Genomic DNA, 17,512 nt, shown 5'->3' on the forward strand with positions numbered 1-17,512 from the left:
TCCAAGTCAGATATTTAAAAAAATAAAAATTAAAAAAAGGAAGAAGGAACACAAATGGTAAAAAAGCACAGCATCACTGTTCCTACCGTGAATCCTCACTTTTTGCTTTTAAGCCTTAAATTACACAAGGTTGGGTTACACCTACAGAAATGCAACCTTCCTTTTAATCATCTCTTTTGCATAACAACGTAAAGCTTTGTGTGGCAAATGACCATTCCTCAAGGTCTTGCAAGCCAGCACTTTTGAGTGCAATCCTTTAGCATCTTCACAACAAGAGAAAAAACAAATAGTGGATAGCAACTAGCATTCACACGTTCCAGACTGTTGACTAAGTGATCTTTCCTACTGCAATTCCTGAAATACTTGGAAGTAGTTAACTGTCATAAATAACCTGGCAGCTGCCTGAACACTTGTGAATCGAGGGAAATCCATAAACAGTGGGATGAAATTTTGTATGCCAACGCAGATTTTCAAAACTTGCGTCATGCAGACAAATCAAGCTAGTTTATTCCCTGGTAGGATATTCCTACGCTAGTGTCCCTTACGTTACACCTCAGGCACATTCCTCTTCACATCCACCCAAACTTAGTCTGCCAACCATTTCTCAGTACTGGATCCATTAGATCAGGCAGCCTGGGTCTTTCAGTTAGACCTTAATCCCACCAACAGTGTCTCTGTACTGCTTTGGTTTTCTCTCTTAGGGAAACAAGGATAATTTTTCTCTGCAGATACTAGTCCTCCAAAGTCAACTGGACACATCTAACACTTCAGAGCTGCAAGGACTGAGCAATGCTCAAGGCAACACCAACTTACTCTGCCAGACAAACTGCCAATTGCTCTTGACACTAATCAGAGTTATACACACAGAGATGTTCCTGACTCTCTACTCCTTCCCACAGGCTGCATTGCTGACACACACACAACAAACAGCTGGTACACGGGTGATCTGTGGTTCCTTTACAATAAGAATTATCCAACACAGGGGACATTGAGGCCTTCTTTAGTTTTCACCTGTATTTTCTACTCTCTAGCTCCCAAGAAAGCCCAAACTTGTCTCAGTTATTATGGACCTCCTCATAAATGACAAACACAAATATATACCATGTCATTAATACATATTAAATCCTTATTCTGTTAAAGGACTTTACATGCACTCCAACCATAGCTGGTTTTCTATGTTGCTCTAAAAAACTTCACATATTATTTCTATTTAAGTATATACCAGAAGGATTTGTTGGATAGAATACCTGACACCCCAAAATCCTCTGTTGCTAAAGAAAAGTTTAAAGACCAATCTTGTCCTATAAAAATAACAATTTAATTTGGTATATTATACATTTTCATTATAAATAGGATCTGATTACAGCAGTTTTTATGACCCTTTCAAACTTGCCTGTCTGTTTCAGTAGAGTCACTGCAAATATTTCTAAAGTGTCATTATTTTACAATATTTTAATAATTATTGCTTTAAATTTACTGTATTTGTGAAGCTTTCCCAGCTGTCAGAATGAGCAGGATTACACTTAAACTGTTTCCCTAATTTTTTTTAATTTAATTTAGGTGAAAGAGTTCAAATTCAAAATATTAAATATGCTCATTAAAATGTCTAAGGGAAAATAAAGGTTTTCTGGATTGTGTGGGAGTATGCAATGCAACTGAAAGTCACCTTTTTCACAGCAACTGGGTATGAGAGACGATATCAAATACTCTGCTCTCAGTCGGCAAGCAGGGCATTCTAATTTTGATAGATTCACTTTAATAGCACGACTTCAGACACACAGCATTTCCACACAGCCTCTGCTCAGCATACTGCAGTGCACAATAACAGTGCTGTCTCTGAGGTATTACTTGGAACGGATTGTAAACAAATCCTCTGAGCCAAACAATTGTAACAGGCCTCATGTACACACAGAAAATTGCACAGGTGCTGCTACAAAGTCCTAGAAGCAAAACATGCCATAGCAGCAAAAGACAGGGTAGCAGTCCTCATTTAACAGGGAATGTAATTGTCAATATCTTGGTATAATCAGCTAAACAGGTTATTTTATACACGCTGAGGTATGTAAAGTTGGAGGAGGAGCTGAAAAGGGGATATGGTGAGAACTTCTGGAAATTAGCTAGGAGTTTCCGCTGATAAGAGACAACACCTGAGGAAGCTTTACAGTGCCTTGTCTGAAAGTCAAAGCTAACTTTATAGTATAACTGGATGAGAAAAGAAAGAATAAACTGTGGAGAGCCTTAAAAGCAGCAAGAAGACATCTGCATTTTAAAGAAAGAAAAGGTTACTGGAGAAACCTCCAAATGCAGAGCGACAGGGCAATAAGCTAGAAGGATTAATTTACTAGAAGCAACAGCATGGGAATTTGGAGGGGTGAATTTGCAGGAAATGAGGGCAAGGAGAAGAAACTGGAATCAATTTTAAGGGCTCAGAGAAGCAGGCTGGCTTTGTGAATCTCGGGTACCAAGAGGAGGGGAGTCTCCATCCACTTCTTGCTATAAGGTGTCAAAAAAGCAGAATTAGAAGTGAAGTAATGACTCAGGTGAGAGCCAGACTCATATTAACTTGTAAGCTAATAAGTCTGCAACTCCTCTGTTTGCATTATTACAGCATACGTTGTATTACGGAACTAGAAAGAAACTTCAGAAAGTGGAAGGAATTACAACAAGCAGAATATCACAGATTTTGGGGGTTACTCTAATAGTCACAGTGACTTACGTTCACATCTGCCAATAAAGTATATCACAGGTGGTCTTAGCCTTATCTTTTTTTGCAGAACATGGCATACAGGACGTTACAGCTTCAGTCACGGTTCAAATTTCCACCCAACTTCACCTCGGGAACTCAAGACCCACCGTGCTCTCTCCTCCTTCACTGACCTCGGTCTCTGCAGGATGGCTTCTCACACAATTCCCCCCCTTCCTGCCGTTTTGCCCTTTCTTGAACAGGTTCTCCCAGAGCCACCGCAGCGGTTACACTCCCGCCTCTGAGGGAGCGGCCACGGCCGGCGCGGGGCAGCCCCGGCCTTTCCTCACAGCGGGCGCCCCTCCAGCCCCCGCTGCTGCCGGCACACCCAGCACAAACACACCTCTCGGAAACAGAAACATGCGCTTCCAACTGCAAACCCAGCCGCGGGCTGTATTTCCCCTGCCCTCCGCGGGAAGAGGAGCCAGGCGGGCCGAGGGACGCTCCGCAGCGCCATTACCGCATCGTCAGAGTCGGATCCACCTCAGCCACGGCTCCGCCACCGCCCCGGACAAACCCAGAGGGCTCCCTCCGTCCTCGGGGCCCGCAGCCTCGCTGAGGCCTGGGTAGCAGAGCAGGGAACCCGCCACGGGAAGGGGCCCCGGGCCTTAGGTGGGCCCTGCTGAACAGAGCACACCCCACAGGCGCCAGTCCCTGCCTGAGGGGGTAAACCGCCACGAGGAGGACGACTTTGAGAAAAGCACAGTATAATAATACCTTTCCTGTGGAACACTGTTGACCCAGGAGGTGAAACTGCGCTTACGTTCAAGCGTGCGTGCAGGACAATAAGCTCCTAAAGCAACTAGCGAGGAGACACAGGGCATTTGGTGTCCGATGGCGCAGGTGCTCCTCCCGCTCACCGAGTGGGCCCCAGTGATCCGCGTGGCTACGCGAGCACCTGGCTGCAAGGTCCTTGGAAATTCAATTAGTCCCCACTGACATGGGCCAAAAGGCTAAAACTAGGCAAGTGTATTATTTTCACTGATGTCAGCATAAGCTTAATATTGGGCATGTTTTAAGACAAACCACCTACGAGGATACCTAAATATGAGCTACATCTAAATATGCTGAAACATAAAGGGGGGGGGGGAAGGTTAGATCCATCCTAATACAAAATCATCCATCACTGAAACGTAACTGCTTGGCAGCAAAACAGGCCTATTCATTAATGTAGAAAAAATAATCCTCAAATTGAAAGAAAACTATACCAACTCAATGAATTTAGATACCAGGTTTGCCCGTAATAATTTTAGCCACAGCATCACAAAGCTGTTTGAGGAAAATGAAAACATTTACACATTCACCAAAATGGGGTTCTACGCCTTCATAAACTGTTAATAAGAATGAGGATTTTAGGAAGCAAACTGGGATCTTGGAGTATTTCCCCTGGTTGGCTGAAAATTAAACACTGACAAATGCAATTGCTAAGTGGGGCAAAAGAAATGGAGATGACTTTGATATTGTTAGATAACGCATGTGGTATTGACCCCTTTTCACAAAACGAAACCCAAACAAGAAGGAAGCTTTTCCCTTCCTGAAAAGGGTCATATTGAAGCAAATAATGGCTCATGCAGGAAGGATAAAATATCTCTTGTTTTACACTGCAGGCTTGTAACAATGCCACTGCTCATCTGAGTGATGCTAATTAATCTTGAGCAGACCTATCATCAGTTACTGAGACTTGCCCCCGGATTAAATGTAAACCAGCCTTGCATAAATTGAATGCCTCCTTTGAATATATAATTGAATTTGCAGAAGTGTGCGCCAGGGGGGTGTTTAAATAAGTGCACAAATATGATAAAAAGAACTTCACGCCATTATATCTAATTCAGTAAGCAAAAATAATGGCAGGGCACGTTCCAATTAGTGTTTGATTTATTTATTTTAACAAATCCAATTAGCAGAATGTTTTATAAAGTCATCCAATGTCAAACTCATAGACTCACCACATAAAAAAAAAACCAAAACACAATACTTCTAAAAAGGGATAAAGAAACATACTGATGTGAGAAACCTCATCAGTTATGTTTCTAAATACAGACAGAAAACAGCACAGTGTCAGACATAATTTTTGCTCAAGCGTTTACAGCATTCCCAAGGTGGGGAGGGGTAGAGACAGCGAGAACATCAGTCTCATTTGTCTCACTCCAGGCCTTTCTTCTGGGGCATGAATAGTTAACTTTCTTGCTTATTAACTAAAAAATAAAAAAAAAAATTAAAAAAAAAGGTGCAGGAATTAAAAGCATGCAATACTTTTCTGTGGAACATCCCTTTTGAAACCCTCATGAAAGCTGAGATTTAGTCCATTAATTTAAACCTTCTTAGCCTCACAAAATATGAGGCAAGTAGAGGAAGAAACAAACGGTATTATGAGGTAGTACTTATGAATTATAAAACTCCAGAAATTAACATACCACTGTTTCTGATCATTCATTCTCATCTCTTCCAATGACATTCTTGTTTACAAGGGCTATAAGAGATGCATTTGGCTCATTAGGATAACTTCTATTATGCGATTTATTATATAAAAATCCATTTCTAACTTATTTTTTCAGACTGTAGATTTCACATAGTATATCCTTGAGAAATCTTATCACATATTCCTATGGAGGTGGAAGGTAGAGGAGAATAAAAACACGCACGTAAAGCTTGTGCTGAGTTGCCTTAAGATGGGATAAGTCAAGGGGTATTGGTGTTTCCTCCCCCAGAAAGAGTAGTTAATGCTTTGTGTGCTTCCTTCCAGAAAGATTAAGACAAAAGACGTCAGAAAGATGCGTACAGGCAACCCAGAATGCTAAGCTGAACAAGAAAGCAGATCCAAATTCTGTAGAGCAGACCTATTTCTAACAAGCACAGTCCAACGGCCTCAGCTCTCAACAGATATGATACCAAAGAGAAGGACAAGTATGGAGGGATTGGAGGAGGGCACTTGTCACTTGAAATGTCATTAGTTTCAACCGTAACACCCTAGAAACAATGTTTTGAATAGTCTTGGGTATTTGCACAGCACAGGACGAGACATTTCAGAAGGGCCAACGGCAACTGGGTATCTCATTTGTCAGAAAATCATCCTTCCGCCATCTTATTATCAACCTGCTCTTGTAACTGGCCAAGTTCAATCAGTACTTTATTATTTTACTCAAGTGTTTATTTTGTATTTCCAGGTTTTCAAGGAAAAGGTTTCTGCAAAGAGAAGAGAGTTATCTTTCCTGAGTCAAAGGGCAACACACATTCACTGTGTATTTAAACTCAAACTCTACAAGGGACAGAAAGATGCTATGACACCACAAACTGCAGGGAAAGCTTTGATCTATTTTTATGCCTCATTAGTTAAGAGAGGATCTACACCAGGAGAAACTGAGGAATGGATTCCCCAATGTTCAATAAGATATAAACTCCAAAGTAAAGCATTCATAACATCTTTTTTTTTTTTTTTGTCAATTGTTTTAACAACTGAACTTAGACCTAGCATAAATTCAGGTAAGTCACTCAGCCATGAAACACAAATCCACTGAAAACCAGGCCTCTCTACTTCTGGTGCTCATAAAAGTGCTTCTCTCAAGGTATCCAGATGTTCTAGGTTTTAGAAGTAGCCATCAGTGATTTCTCTAGTGCCTCAAACACATTCCCATATGTGATTTGGTTTCTGCTGCAAGTATCAGTCCTCATTCTTAAGGCATGATTCATCTGCCACAGGATAGTTACATCCCTTTTCTTTCCATCTTACTCTTAACATAGTATTATCAGATGTAAGCAGTGAAGTTTTTATCTACGCTTTGGAAGGTGCCGGTCCTCTGGGATACTGGTAACAATTGCCTGGCTTCAGAATGGATCATTCTTGTTAGATTTGACTAAATCTCATTCCTTCTGTGTGATCTCTGTCCTGTCTGATCTTTTGGTAGGGGATTGGGGGGGTGAGGCGTGCAGGGCAGGGCAGAGCAGAAAGTATGTGTGTGTGTTTTTAACTGAGGCAAGGAAAATTGCTTAAAAAAGTTATACGCGTAGTGGGTTTTTTTGTTGGGTGGTGGGTTGGGTCCCTGCCCCGCCAAATACAAGTTAAATCCTTGAAAAAACTGAATGCAGCTTAGAAAAGCTCTTCATTTCAACTGGAAACTGTAATGGTCCTGAAGTAGGTTCAAGATCGGAATTTTTTTGTATCACAGTGATTTCAAGTGCTATCAGCCTATTAAGGAATACTATCATACTATAGGTATACATTTTTTGAAAGTCTTTTCCAAATCTATACGCCACATCGAATTGCTATCTTTGCAGGCTGAACATTCCACATCTGGTTCCACACAGTTTGAAGCAGCTGATGAGCACAGTTTCCATGCGTGCACACACACAACACATGCATGAATAGAATCAACGGTTGCATGTTCATTGCATAGAAACCTTACTGTAATCAAAATATTGCTGACTCTGCATAGATAATCATATGATGGACGCCACCAATAATATAGATAGCTTAATGGTCTGAAAGGGACAGATCGAATAGGTCTAGCATTGCCTAGTGAAACATCTAAAGACAAAGTGTCCCCCCAGTAATAAAAAGTTTTTCTTCTACACTTCTCTGCATGGAATAGAGTCTGACAAAGCTTATCAATTATCATCTTAATCCCATGGAACCACTCTGCTGCAAAACAAGCATCGTGGCTAGGATGCTGATATATATAGAACAAGTATTTAAGCTGCATCTCCTGAACTTGTCAGGTTAAGCTAGGTTTTCATTCTTAAATTCATTATTAGAGGTTTCTCTTTGCAAAAGCTTGCCTACAAGTCTCGTAATTTGAGCCCTAGACCAGCTCATACATTCATTACTAATTCTGTGCTTCATAATCCACCAAGGATAAGTGAAATAGCTTTGAAGTATCCTAGGAGTAAAACTAACACTAAATGTCATTTGTTTAAATTTATATGTCCAAATCTAAGATGACTCATCTAACTTCACTTGCCAGGATGTATGTCCTTTATTTAATACCAAGAATATCTTTTTGCTTCTGACAGCTTAGATGTCACTATTTCAGTAGCTCAATGTTAACATTTTATAGCTTTATTTAAGCGTAAGTATATACATATCTGTAATCTCATTGGATTATTATTTTTTTTGCACTATGGAACAGTCAGTTAACATACTGCACCTTTTCAAAGAACCCTAACTTCGCAAGTTCACTTTAGTTTCAGTCTGCTGAAACACGCTGAAATTTACATGAAGAGTTTTCAGAGTTGACTGTCTCAGTGTAATGAAACTTATAAAATTAACAAAGTTTTTCAAAACCACAGAATTTTCTTAAACAGACATTCCCAATTGCCTTTTCTTACGATTCTAGCTAATAATCTTTTTAATTCAATAGTTGAGCAGCTTTCCACCCTTGAAGCAGGCTCCTGCTTTATTCATAATATGATGAAATGAAAATTTCTTCTTAAAAATGCAATTTTGTAGCACTTACTTGCTTTTATTCTTGTAGTCTAAGTAAATATAAGCCTTACTTTGCTTCAATTTGCGTCTTAAATTACAGGACCAAAGTTTTTCCTAAAATAGTGTCACACTGTATTCCAAAAATAATCCATCTTAACTGGTGAGCCTTGTTTGTTGAAGATGTGCTTAACTATATTTATCAGTAAAAACTATTTGTGGGTATTCATTGTTTCGGGGGGGGGGGGGGGGCGGAGGGAGATTGCTTTTCTTTCCTTCCAGCATCTGAAAATTTTGGGGTCTAATTATTCAGTGTACCATAATCATTATCTAACATTATATTTATGGTGCATTTTCACTAAATTCTACATCAACTATTGCACTGGAGTCTCGATCAGTCAGAACTCTCTATTGACTTGCTTCATTTCAGTATTTTGTAGTGTCACATGGAATACCTATTTCAAGCAGAGCAGTCGTTTAAATTATGTACTTATTTTACTTTTACCATCCACCAAGGCAGCAAAAAACTGTCTGGAGATAACTGTTTCTCACTTATTTTATATTCCATTAGTAAGCCTATCTTTCTCAATAAGCTTTTATACAAACTTCAAATTAATGTGTTTGAACTTAAAGCAAGAAGCAGTCGTTGACTGACTCATATCATCCTTGGTGATGAATAAAATATTGTCTTAAAAGATACAGTTTCAGGAATTCCAATACAAGTCTTCTAATCATTCTCATTTCCCTGTACTACTGTTCTTTTAGTGCTGCTGCGGCTCCTGTTTTGGAGGAAGATCTTGTAGCTGAGATGTTTTCTTTGAAGTTTATGGTCAGAAAATATAAAGACAGTAGCTTAACTAACGGTAGGAAGTCTGGTTTATTGCCACACCACTGAACACAGCGTAAAATTAAACACGATCTAGCTGCAATCAAATGTAACGAGAACAGACTTTTATTATTTTTAGAGAAGAAATTGAGTGCTTATTGGGTTGGCATTTTCATAATCATTCCATTGGTTCAACAGTCTTCCCAAATGAAGGCAAAAGGAAGTAAATTAAAAGTCCCCTGTTCTCTTTGGAAGTCCCCACCATTACAGTCTGTGACGGCATCCATGAAGCTGTTTGCAGTTGGCATTCCCTGAAGCTTCACCACCACGTGAGCAAAACTACCCCCCCACTAACACCTCCCATGGTCTAGGGACCACATCTTACTTCTGCACTCACAGAAATCTACCCACAGTATGCATAAAGGCAAAAAGCTATGTGTGTATACACACACATCCCATCTGTATTCTAAGTGGTTCCAAAAAGAAATATCAGTAGTTTAAATGTGTTCTTGTAGAAGACTAATATAGTGGGTTGATTCCTTGTGAACAATACTGGTATTTTGCTTAAATTGCTTCTGAAGATGACATGCAGTTAAAGCTCCAGCATTGTGCAGGTCTTCAAAGACTGTTCCTCGATATTTGAGCTAGCATACTTAACATGTACTAGCTCAGCTGTATGCTGGTTGAATATCAGAAATTTATCTAAAAAGATAGATATCATCTGTTACTGACTATTAACAAATAAAATCTAATTGGCTAATACAATGGTAATAACTTGCAATGAGTGTTGCAATTAGCATATCTTGTTAAATTTAATAGTATTATTGGAAGCTGCTCCCTGGGAGTGGCTATATAAATAACTTTTATCGTGGTCTAACAATTCTTATAGCTACAAGTCCATACATTTCTCAGATCAAGGCTATCTCGTACAAAATATCCTTTTACTTGTTGCTGACAGTTACTGTTTCAAACTACATATGAAGTGCAACGTCAAAGATATTTGGAGATATGTATTTTAAATTGTTTTCAGTTAAACGATGATCTTCATTCAATGTGTCAGGAGCAAGTCAACCCCAGTAGTGACAGCGGTTAGCCAGCTGCTCTGCTTTCAGGTGCCCTGGAGTCAGACTGGGGGTAGGAGGGCAAATGCTGGACTATGCAAAAGACCGTGCAAAGTTTGATCAGTGGACTGATGGTTGAGGCACTAACAATCAGCTAGATTATTACCTGATCTTAATTTTAATTAGATTTTAATAATCTGTTACCTGATCTTTTAGTAATTATTATTATTTTTTTTTAGTTCATTTATTCTATCTCTCTGGTTTTTGTACACATTTTCTCCCTTGATGTTCCTGGGTGTACCACTTGCACTGCAATATCCAGGATGCTTTTCAGAATTGCAGTAAAGTGGGGCAAACACGGAGCACTGGAAGCCCTGCTGTCCTCTGCAGCACAATGTAAACGTGGGAACGATGGGAAGATTTGCTTGCTTTTAGCCTCCAGACTCCTCTGTGTAAATTCTTTGCCCAAAGAGCAAAACATAGACTAAGTACGTGCCAGGAATAAATAGATCTCTGCCTAAGAGCACATGTGAGTTCTTGGAAATATATAGAGCTCCTTTTCTGTTTAAGCAAATTTCTTACTACGGTATGTAATCGTACGTGCAGAAGTGCCTCTAATTACAGCTATGAATCTTCCACTTACAATATCTGACCCAGAACATGCATTTAGCAGAGCTACAGCTGCACTATTCTAAACTCTGTATTAAAGAAGGACAGCAGGGGAAAGCAGAAAAAATATAAGGCAACATTAATGCAAATGTAGTTATCGCTAAAGACAGTTCAGATTTTGTTCAAAAGGAGGCCATCACAGCACATCTCACCACTCAGTGTGTTATTCTGACACATCCTTAGCCACCTGCAGCCAGGGACAAATCACAGGTAATCTCAAAAAACGACTATCGGCCACATTTCGCTGAGGCAGTCCCATTAGGTAGTCCCACGAGACAGCTTGCCTCCATCCTCTGATGAGGGGAAATTATTTGCTAATAACAGGCTGTGAACAGTTTAGTATCTGCTGAGGATCTTGATTTTAGAGGAATTCCAAACTGTAAAATGGACTAATTTTCAGCATTTTACGTTCACTGAACGCTTCATTTTGAAACAGTTTCAGGCTGTGCTATCCTTGTTACACAAAACTTGCTTAGTAACAAACAGAGAAAAAGATTCCTGTTCCATCATCCAAGGCCTTTTTCCTGTCTCCGGGATAGATCACCTCCACTTCGAGGCTGAAACTTAGAATAACACACTTCCAACAGAAAATATTTTTAAAGACAGATTATTTTTTTTTTTAATTCCCCAGTTCTTATTCCTTCAAAATAGCACCAAGCCTGAGCTTTGCCAGGAAGCATTAAATGCTTAAAGCATTTCTTTCTAAGACTTGAAAGGCACAAGGTGAAGGAATCTAAGTGCGATCGCTTTTAAAGGATACTGAATGGCCATATTCTAATAAGAAATCCTTTTCTGTCATAAGCCATGGTTTCAGTCATCGTTTAATCCTTGGTTCATTGAGACACGTGAACTAGGTACTCTGAGCTCTTTATCCCCAAGCACACCTGCCCTTCATGTCCAAATGGCCGTACAGCTGCAATGGCCCAGTGAAGGACAGATTCTAAAAATCTAAATTTGAAACATGTTTTGAAACAGTTTAACAGACAGTACATCAATATTTCCTTTTAGTAACCTAAGAGGATTGTGTTAACACCTTCTACGTAAGCGTAAAACAAGACACTTTGGAAGTACTGTAGACAAACTTTCTATTGCAGTTCCTACATTGATAAACTTTCTATTGCTGTTCCTACATTGAAATAGTCTAGGCTTATAAGTGCAATTCAGATGCACAAAAAGCTCATTTACTGGACACTTACTTCTTGAAATAAGGTCTTACCAGCAATTTACGAAGATAATTGTCTTTGCTTAAAAGATTTCTCTTTACACTAGAAATTGAATGACACTGTCTCCATAAATTAGACAAATACCTTCTGCATGATACTGCTTTATCCACACCCTCATCAAGCCCTATAAAATACCTTTCCACCAGATTTTGGTAGATGGAAGGGTATTTGTGAGTGTAGCTGCATACAGTATTTAACAGTACAGGAAACTTCATTAAAATGTAATGCATTCCCAGAGCCCCCAAGTGAAAGTGCAGACACTTGGAAGCAAAGATTTTTTAAGAACTATCCTCCTAAAGATTCCAGCTATGCAGTTCAACTGAGTGTAAAGTTTCTAATAAATTCATTGTTCATTTTTATGCAAGTTATTGTAATTTTAAGATACCCCTGCAAGAATCCGATTCATTAAATATATGATGCTTCAAAAGATTATCATTATGATATTAAGTAATTCAGAAGTTAGATTAAGTTTCTGATCGACTGAATTGGTATCAAATATACTTACCCAATTAGAACCATACTGCAATTACATTGATACTTCAGTTAACTACACGTTAGGCACCGCAGCCAAAAACGTGAGAGAGAGATAGAGTGACAGCAGTGTTTTCTTGGTGTTTGCCCTATGGTCCTTCTCTTAAGCTGAGGTAATCTAAAATCTTTAACCCTTAAGGTACAAGCCTGAGCACATTGCATGAAGTAAGGTAAAAACAATAAAATAAGCTAATCAGGCATTTAGTTATCTACACACTTTGTAGCTTATTAGAACAATTATGGCATCAGACCATCTTTTTTACCCCAGAGTCCTCTCAGCATCACCTGAGCAGCACACAGCTGGGGCTGGCAAAGGAAAAGACAACAGAGCATCTCACAGCCAGCTTAAAAACAAAGAGTGGCTGAATCATGTCAGATATCTGCTAGACGTTACTTAGAAAAGATGGAAGACCAGGACAAGCACAGACTGAATCTTCCCTGAAGCATCTGGCCAGCCTCAAAAGCAAGCCTCGCTGATACTGATTGCCCTTTTTCAATGAATCTATCCAACCATTTTCAGAATTTACGTGCACTTCTGGAATCCGTAAACTCCCGTGATGACTTCTGCATCTTAGCCATACTCTGATAGCTTCTGGCTATTACCTTCATGGAGATAGCTAGAAACAGAGCGGGCGGGGGTATTTTTGTCCTTATGCAAGGCCATACAAACACGGGACAGTGGCACTATGTTTGCAGAGGGAGCATTTCCCACGTGTGCTGAACTGACACGCCAGTGATGGGAAAGGGATTGCAGTGTATTGTTTTTCTGTGGAAGTGACTGTGCCTGTCAGGCTGCACCCAGGAGGCATAACTGCTTTAAATCACATTCTGCACTTGGGGACAGGACAGACTTCTCACTAGGCTATCAACCTACAGGATTATTTTTTTTTCTCTTCTAAGGTACTGTCTGACAGGGAGGAAAAAAATTGTGATACTTGACTGTATTGCAGTATTTCTAGCAGTTTAAGACTATTTTAAGACTAGATAATGAATAGAAACTTGATGGTGAGGTCCCAGCTAGAATAAAGATGTTATTTAACCACATCTGAAAACACTCATCTGTGGCAAAAACTAATAGAATTTCCCAGAACAGAAACTACAATTAATATGGACTTTAAAAGCGCCATATTTAACCAGCGGTTATAATTTGTTAGCATAAAGACTAAAAAGAATCAAGGTGAGCAGAGTTGGTTTCAAATATAAAGATTATACCAGAGTTGCGTAGGTCAGGTTTTGTTTTAATGACATCTTTCCCTTTTCCTCCCCAGCCTTTCCTTAGAGAAAGAGTTTATACAACCATAAGTCACCTGCATTCAGCAGCAGGACAGGTGTGAGCATTGACTTACTGCACACATTTGACCTGACTTTTAGTTACACTACCACCTTTTAAAACAGTTACATTTCAGTGATCCCACTCCTCACAAAAATCACTAAAGCTCAGCGCAGTCTTCGCAGTGAGATTTCTCATGTATGCAGCGCTAATTGCCACAACAGTTCTTTAATGGAGTATTATCACAAACGTGGAATTTGATTACATTCAATTCTGAAAACAAGAAAATGAAAATATGAGCTGTTAAAAAGCAACCTTCTCTTTCCTTAGAGTTGACAGCAACCACTGGGAACGCTACTCATGATGACAGCATGAGCTGTATGCCTGAAGTAAAAATTACAGCATTTATTAACAGATAATCAGCTAAATGATCTGATATTTTTTTTAACCTACAGGAAATGATGAAGAAAATAACTAGGCGTAGTCAAGAGAGCTATGACCAGTGACATAGCATCCCTTGGTAATATGCCATTTTCTTGCTGATGTCACCAGGGATCACCATAGCTTTCTTGGGATGGCTGGAAGACACCATGGTGAGAAGCGAATACTATAAAAGTGAAACAGTATTTATTGCTGTTTAGGAAAAGGCAATACTTCGACTCTGAAGGAGTTTGTGCAAACCAGTTTCACTTGAGCAAAAGATTTACTGTCCTAGAGTGAGGTTCCCACATCAAAGCAAAATCTCCTCTAAAACACACGGTTGTGAGGATGGTCCTCAAACCTGCAACAGACTGTGCTCTGCTGAATGCGACAGCTGGGGATGCAAGAATGAAGTTTACATATACCTAACTCAATGAAAGAAATTAAAATACCGAGTTGTCTCAGCCAATGGAAAGCGCCAAGAGAAGTAAACAGTTGTCCCTTGTTCCTGGGCACCTCTTATTTGTTCTTCTGAAACTAGAAGTCCTACAGCCAGTGAAGGGCTGGCCAGTTCATTCTTTATCTGACCTGACGTGGTTGGAGCATTCTGTGCTTTCTTTCCTTATCTCTGTGGATTGTCATAAGGAGCACCTCCTAGCCTCTGTTTTGCTGGATTAAGCAGGTCACACACACGCAATCTCCTCAAAGGAAAAGTTCTCAATTTTGCGAATAATCCTTATAGCCCTTCTTTGCATCTGTGATGTGCTGAATTAATCTTTCTTCTGAAGGAGTACCTGTGTTGTACAGAGTATTCCAGATGAAAACATTTTTACAGAGTACTCCAGGCAAAATAAGTTTTGATCTATATAATAGCATTCTTATTTCACCATCTCACATTACAGAAACACCTTCTCTTTTCAGGGGCAAATCTCAGAGCCTCATCTCAATCTCCTAGTGTTAATGCGCCAACAGCTCCTTGTCACTTCCAACTGATTTCTAATCTTAAAGCAAAAAACTAATTAGTCCTGAAATGCATGACCTTGCACTCTGTAATGCTAAATTACATCCTTTTCTTTTTATTATTTTGTCACATTTCAAAGTCCTAATTCCTCCAGTATGATAATTTTATCCTTCTTCAACTGTGTGTGACTGACTACCTATATTAGCACATTACTTGTTCTTAATGTTGGGAACATCAGTGAAAAAAAACATATCAAGAATTATCCTCTAACTTTAGTTAACCCGCCTCCAGTCTGATACAGTAGAAAGACATTTAAAACGCTAACAACACCCAGGTTAGTCCTAGACTCACCCACTTAACACATTTCTTCTACAGTAATGTTATAAAACCTGAGATAGATCTACTACACTACTTTTTCCAAAGCAGTCCATCCCTAGCACTGCATCTCAAACCCACAAGTAATTTTTCAGTAACATCCAAACAGTATATCCATATGCCGGTTCCCTTGTAAAGTCTATCTTTTAGCATCTACCTGAACGCATTTCCAAAAAGCTAGACTTTCAATTAAACCTCTTTAGCTTTAGCAATCAACTTTGCAAGATTCGGTGGTGAATGAAAAATTTTGTACCTGCTTGGACTAATCTTCCATCCATCCAGTTCCATACTTACGATATTAAAAGTGCTGACTACGTGATTTAATATCTTAGATAAAGTCAGTGGACTAGCATGCTGGTACTGATTAAATCGGGCAATTATTAAATAGAATCTGATTTCCAGGACTGTCAAATTGATGCAGAATTTAACAGATAGGAAAGTGACAATGAGGAACATAAGAACAAGTATACTTGCTTTAAAACCCTTCATTTAGCAAGCTTCCATTTGACTTTCCCAAGTTTGAAGTTACTGTTTTGACACGAAGCATCAATAATCTGGAATTAGTAACTCATAAATACCTTTATTAGTTACTACAAGCTTAGATTTTTTTCCCCTCATTGAATCTTGAGAGAATTTCACAATATTGCTGATGCACACTATGTGTCGAAAGCATGCTGGTTCTTACCCTGGCTTTGAAAGTTTACTTTCTTATATACATATTAAAATAAGCATATTCATACACATAGCTAGTAAGAGATCCTATCCTCTTTCTGCTAACTGTAATCTTCAGGGCGTTGATCTACACTGCACCTGGATTGGTAGTAGCTGTTGCTTTTCCTTCACAGTGTGAAATAACAGGTATACAATAGCAGTCACTGCTCTGTTTTTCATGCAAGGCAGGCAATGGGTAACCTAATGAAGACAGCAGGTGAGTGCTCGGTTAGGAAGCAAGCCACAGAAACTTGAAAACATTGGGTATATACCTTGCTTTATAGGGCAATAATGTGGTACTATACGATCTTTGGGCTACACTGTAACAGAACTGGTAACCACAGAAAAATACCTCAAGTCCTTTTTAAGGTTATTTTGCTAAATACCAGTAGACCACACTATCCTAATATTTTTATTTTTTTTTCCCTATAACCCCTCACTACAGATCCACCCAAGTTAAAGGCTTATGCTCAAATTCTTGAGACAGAAGACTGAGAACACTCATCGTTGGAGAACTGTGTTATGGAAATGAAGCCTTCCGCTCAAAAGTTCCATCTTTTCCTCATTACGGCTGAAATATTGCAGGTTTCTTCATATAATTTACTTATAGTAACGCAAGCAAGACTTCAAATACTTATTATTAATTGAACAGTCATGTGTCAATGAGAAGTATAAATCATGCATGATGATTGTTTCCCTCTACTGGTCCACACTGCATTTACATTTGAGTGGGAGAGCTGTTGTGCCAGATAGCAAACTTAAAACCTCCTGTAAGACTCCTCAGAAAAAAAAAACAAAAACAAAACACAACCAAGCAAACCACATAATTTTGAACTACCATTAGTCATTTCAGATTTTTGCAAAAGGAAGAGATTTGAATAAATGAAAATAAGTGTGTCTACCGGCAAATTTAGTTTGTTTATTTAATATATTGTACGATTTTTCAGTTATCTTAGCATATTTCTAGGCTCCTACAGAGGTCATATAATTCTATCCATTAACATGTGATTTTCTACAACAGACCAAAAAGCCTTCACTTGTTTTTAATGAGCTTTGTGGCCTTTGTGAGCTCTTAAGCTACTGTATATACTAACCGCTGTCTCACATGGGATATGTTGAAAAGGTTGCCAGGAAATACACGAAACAGTTTACTGACCTACCCATTCTTTACCTTTTCTATTATTAAGATTACTTTTTTTAAGTTATGTTCCTTTTCTTAAAGAAGTGTGATCTGCTTGAAACTCCCAACACCACAGGCCTGTAAAGAGACATCATTAGATTATAAATTATTATATTCTTGTTTTAA

At 39.0% G+C, this 17,512-nt stretch overlaps 1 protein-coding gene across 27 annotated transcripts in view; it reads right to left on the reverse strand.

The window, feature by feature from the left end:
* The window catches only part of PTPRT (protein tyrosine phosphatase receptor type T), a 461,815-nt gene that overhangs the window by 335,474 nt on the left and 108,829 nt on the right, over positions 1-17,512 (reverse strand). The window lies entirely within an intron of this gene.

This window comes from Larus michahellis, chromosome 12 (assembly GCF_964199755.1).
Source record: "Larus michahellis chromosome 12, bLarMic1.1, whole genome shotgun sequence".
Lineage (NCBI taxonomy): Eukaryota > Metazoa > Chordata > Aves > Charadriiformes > Laridae > Larus > Larus michahellis.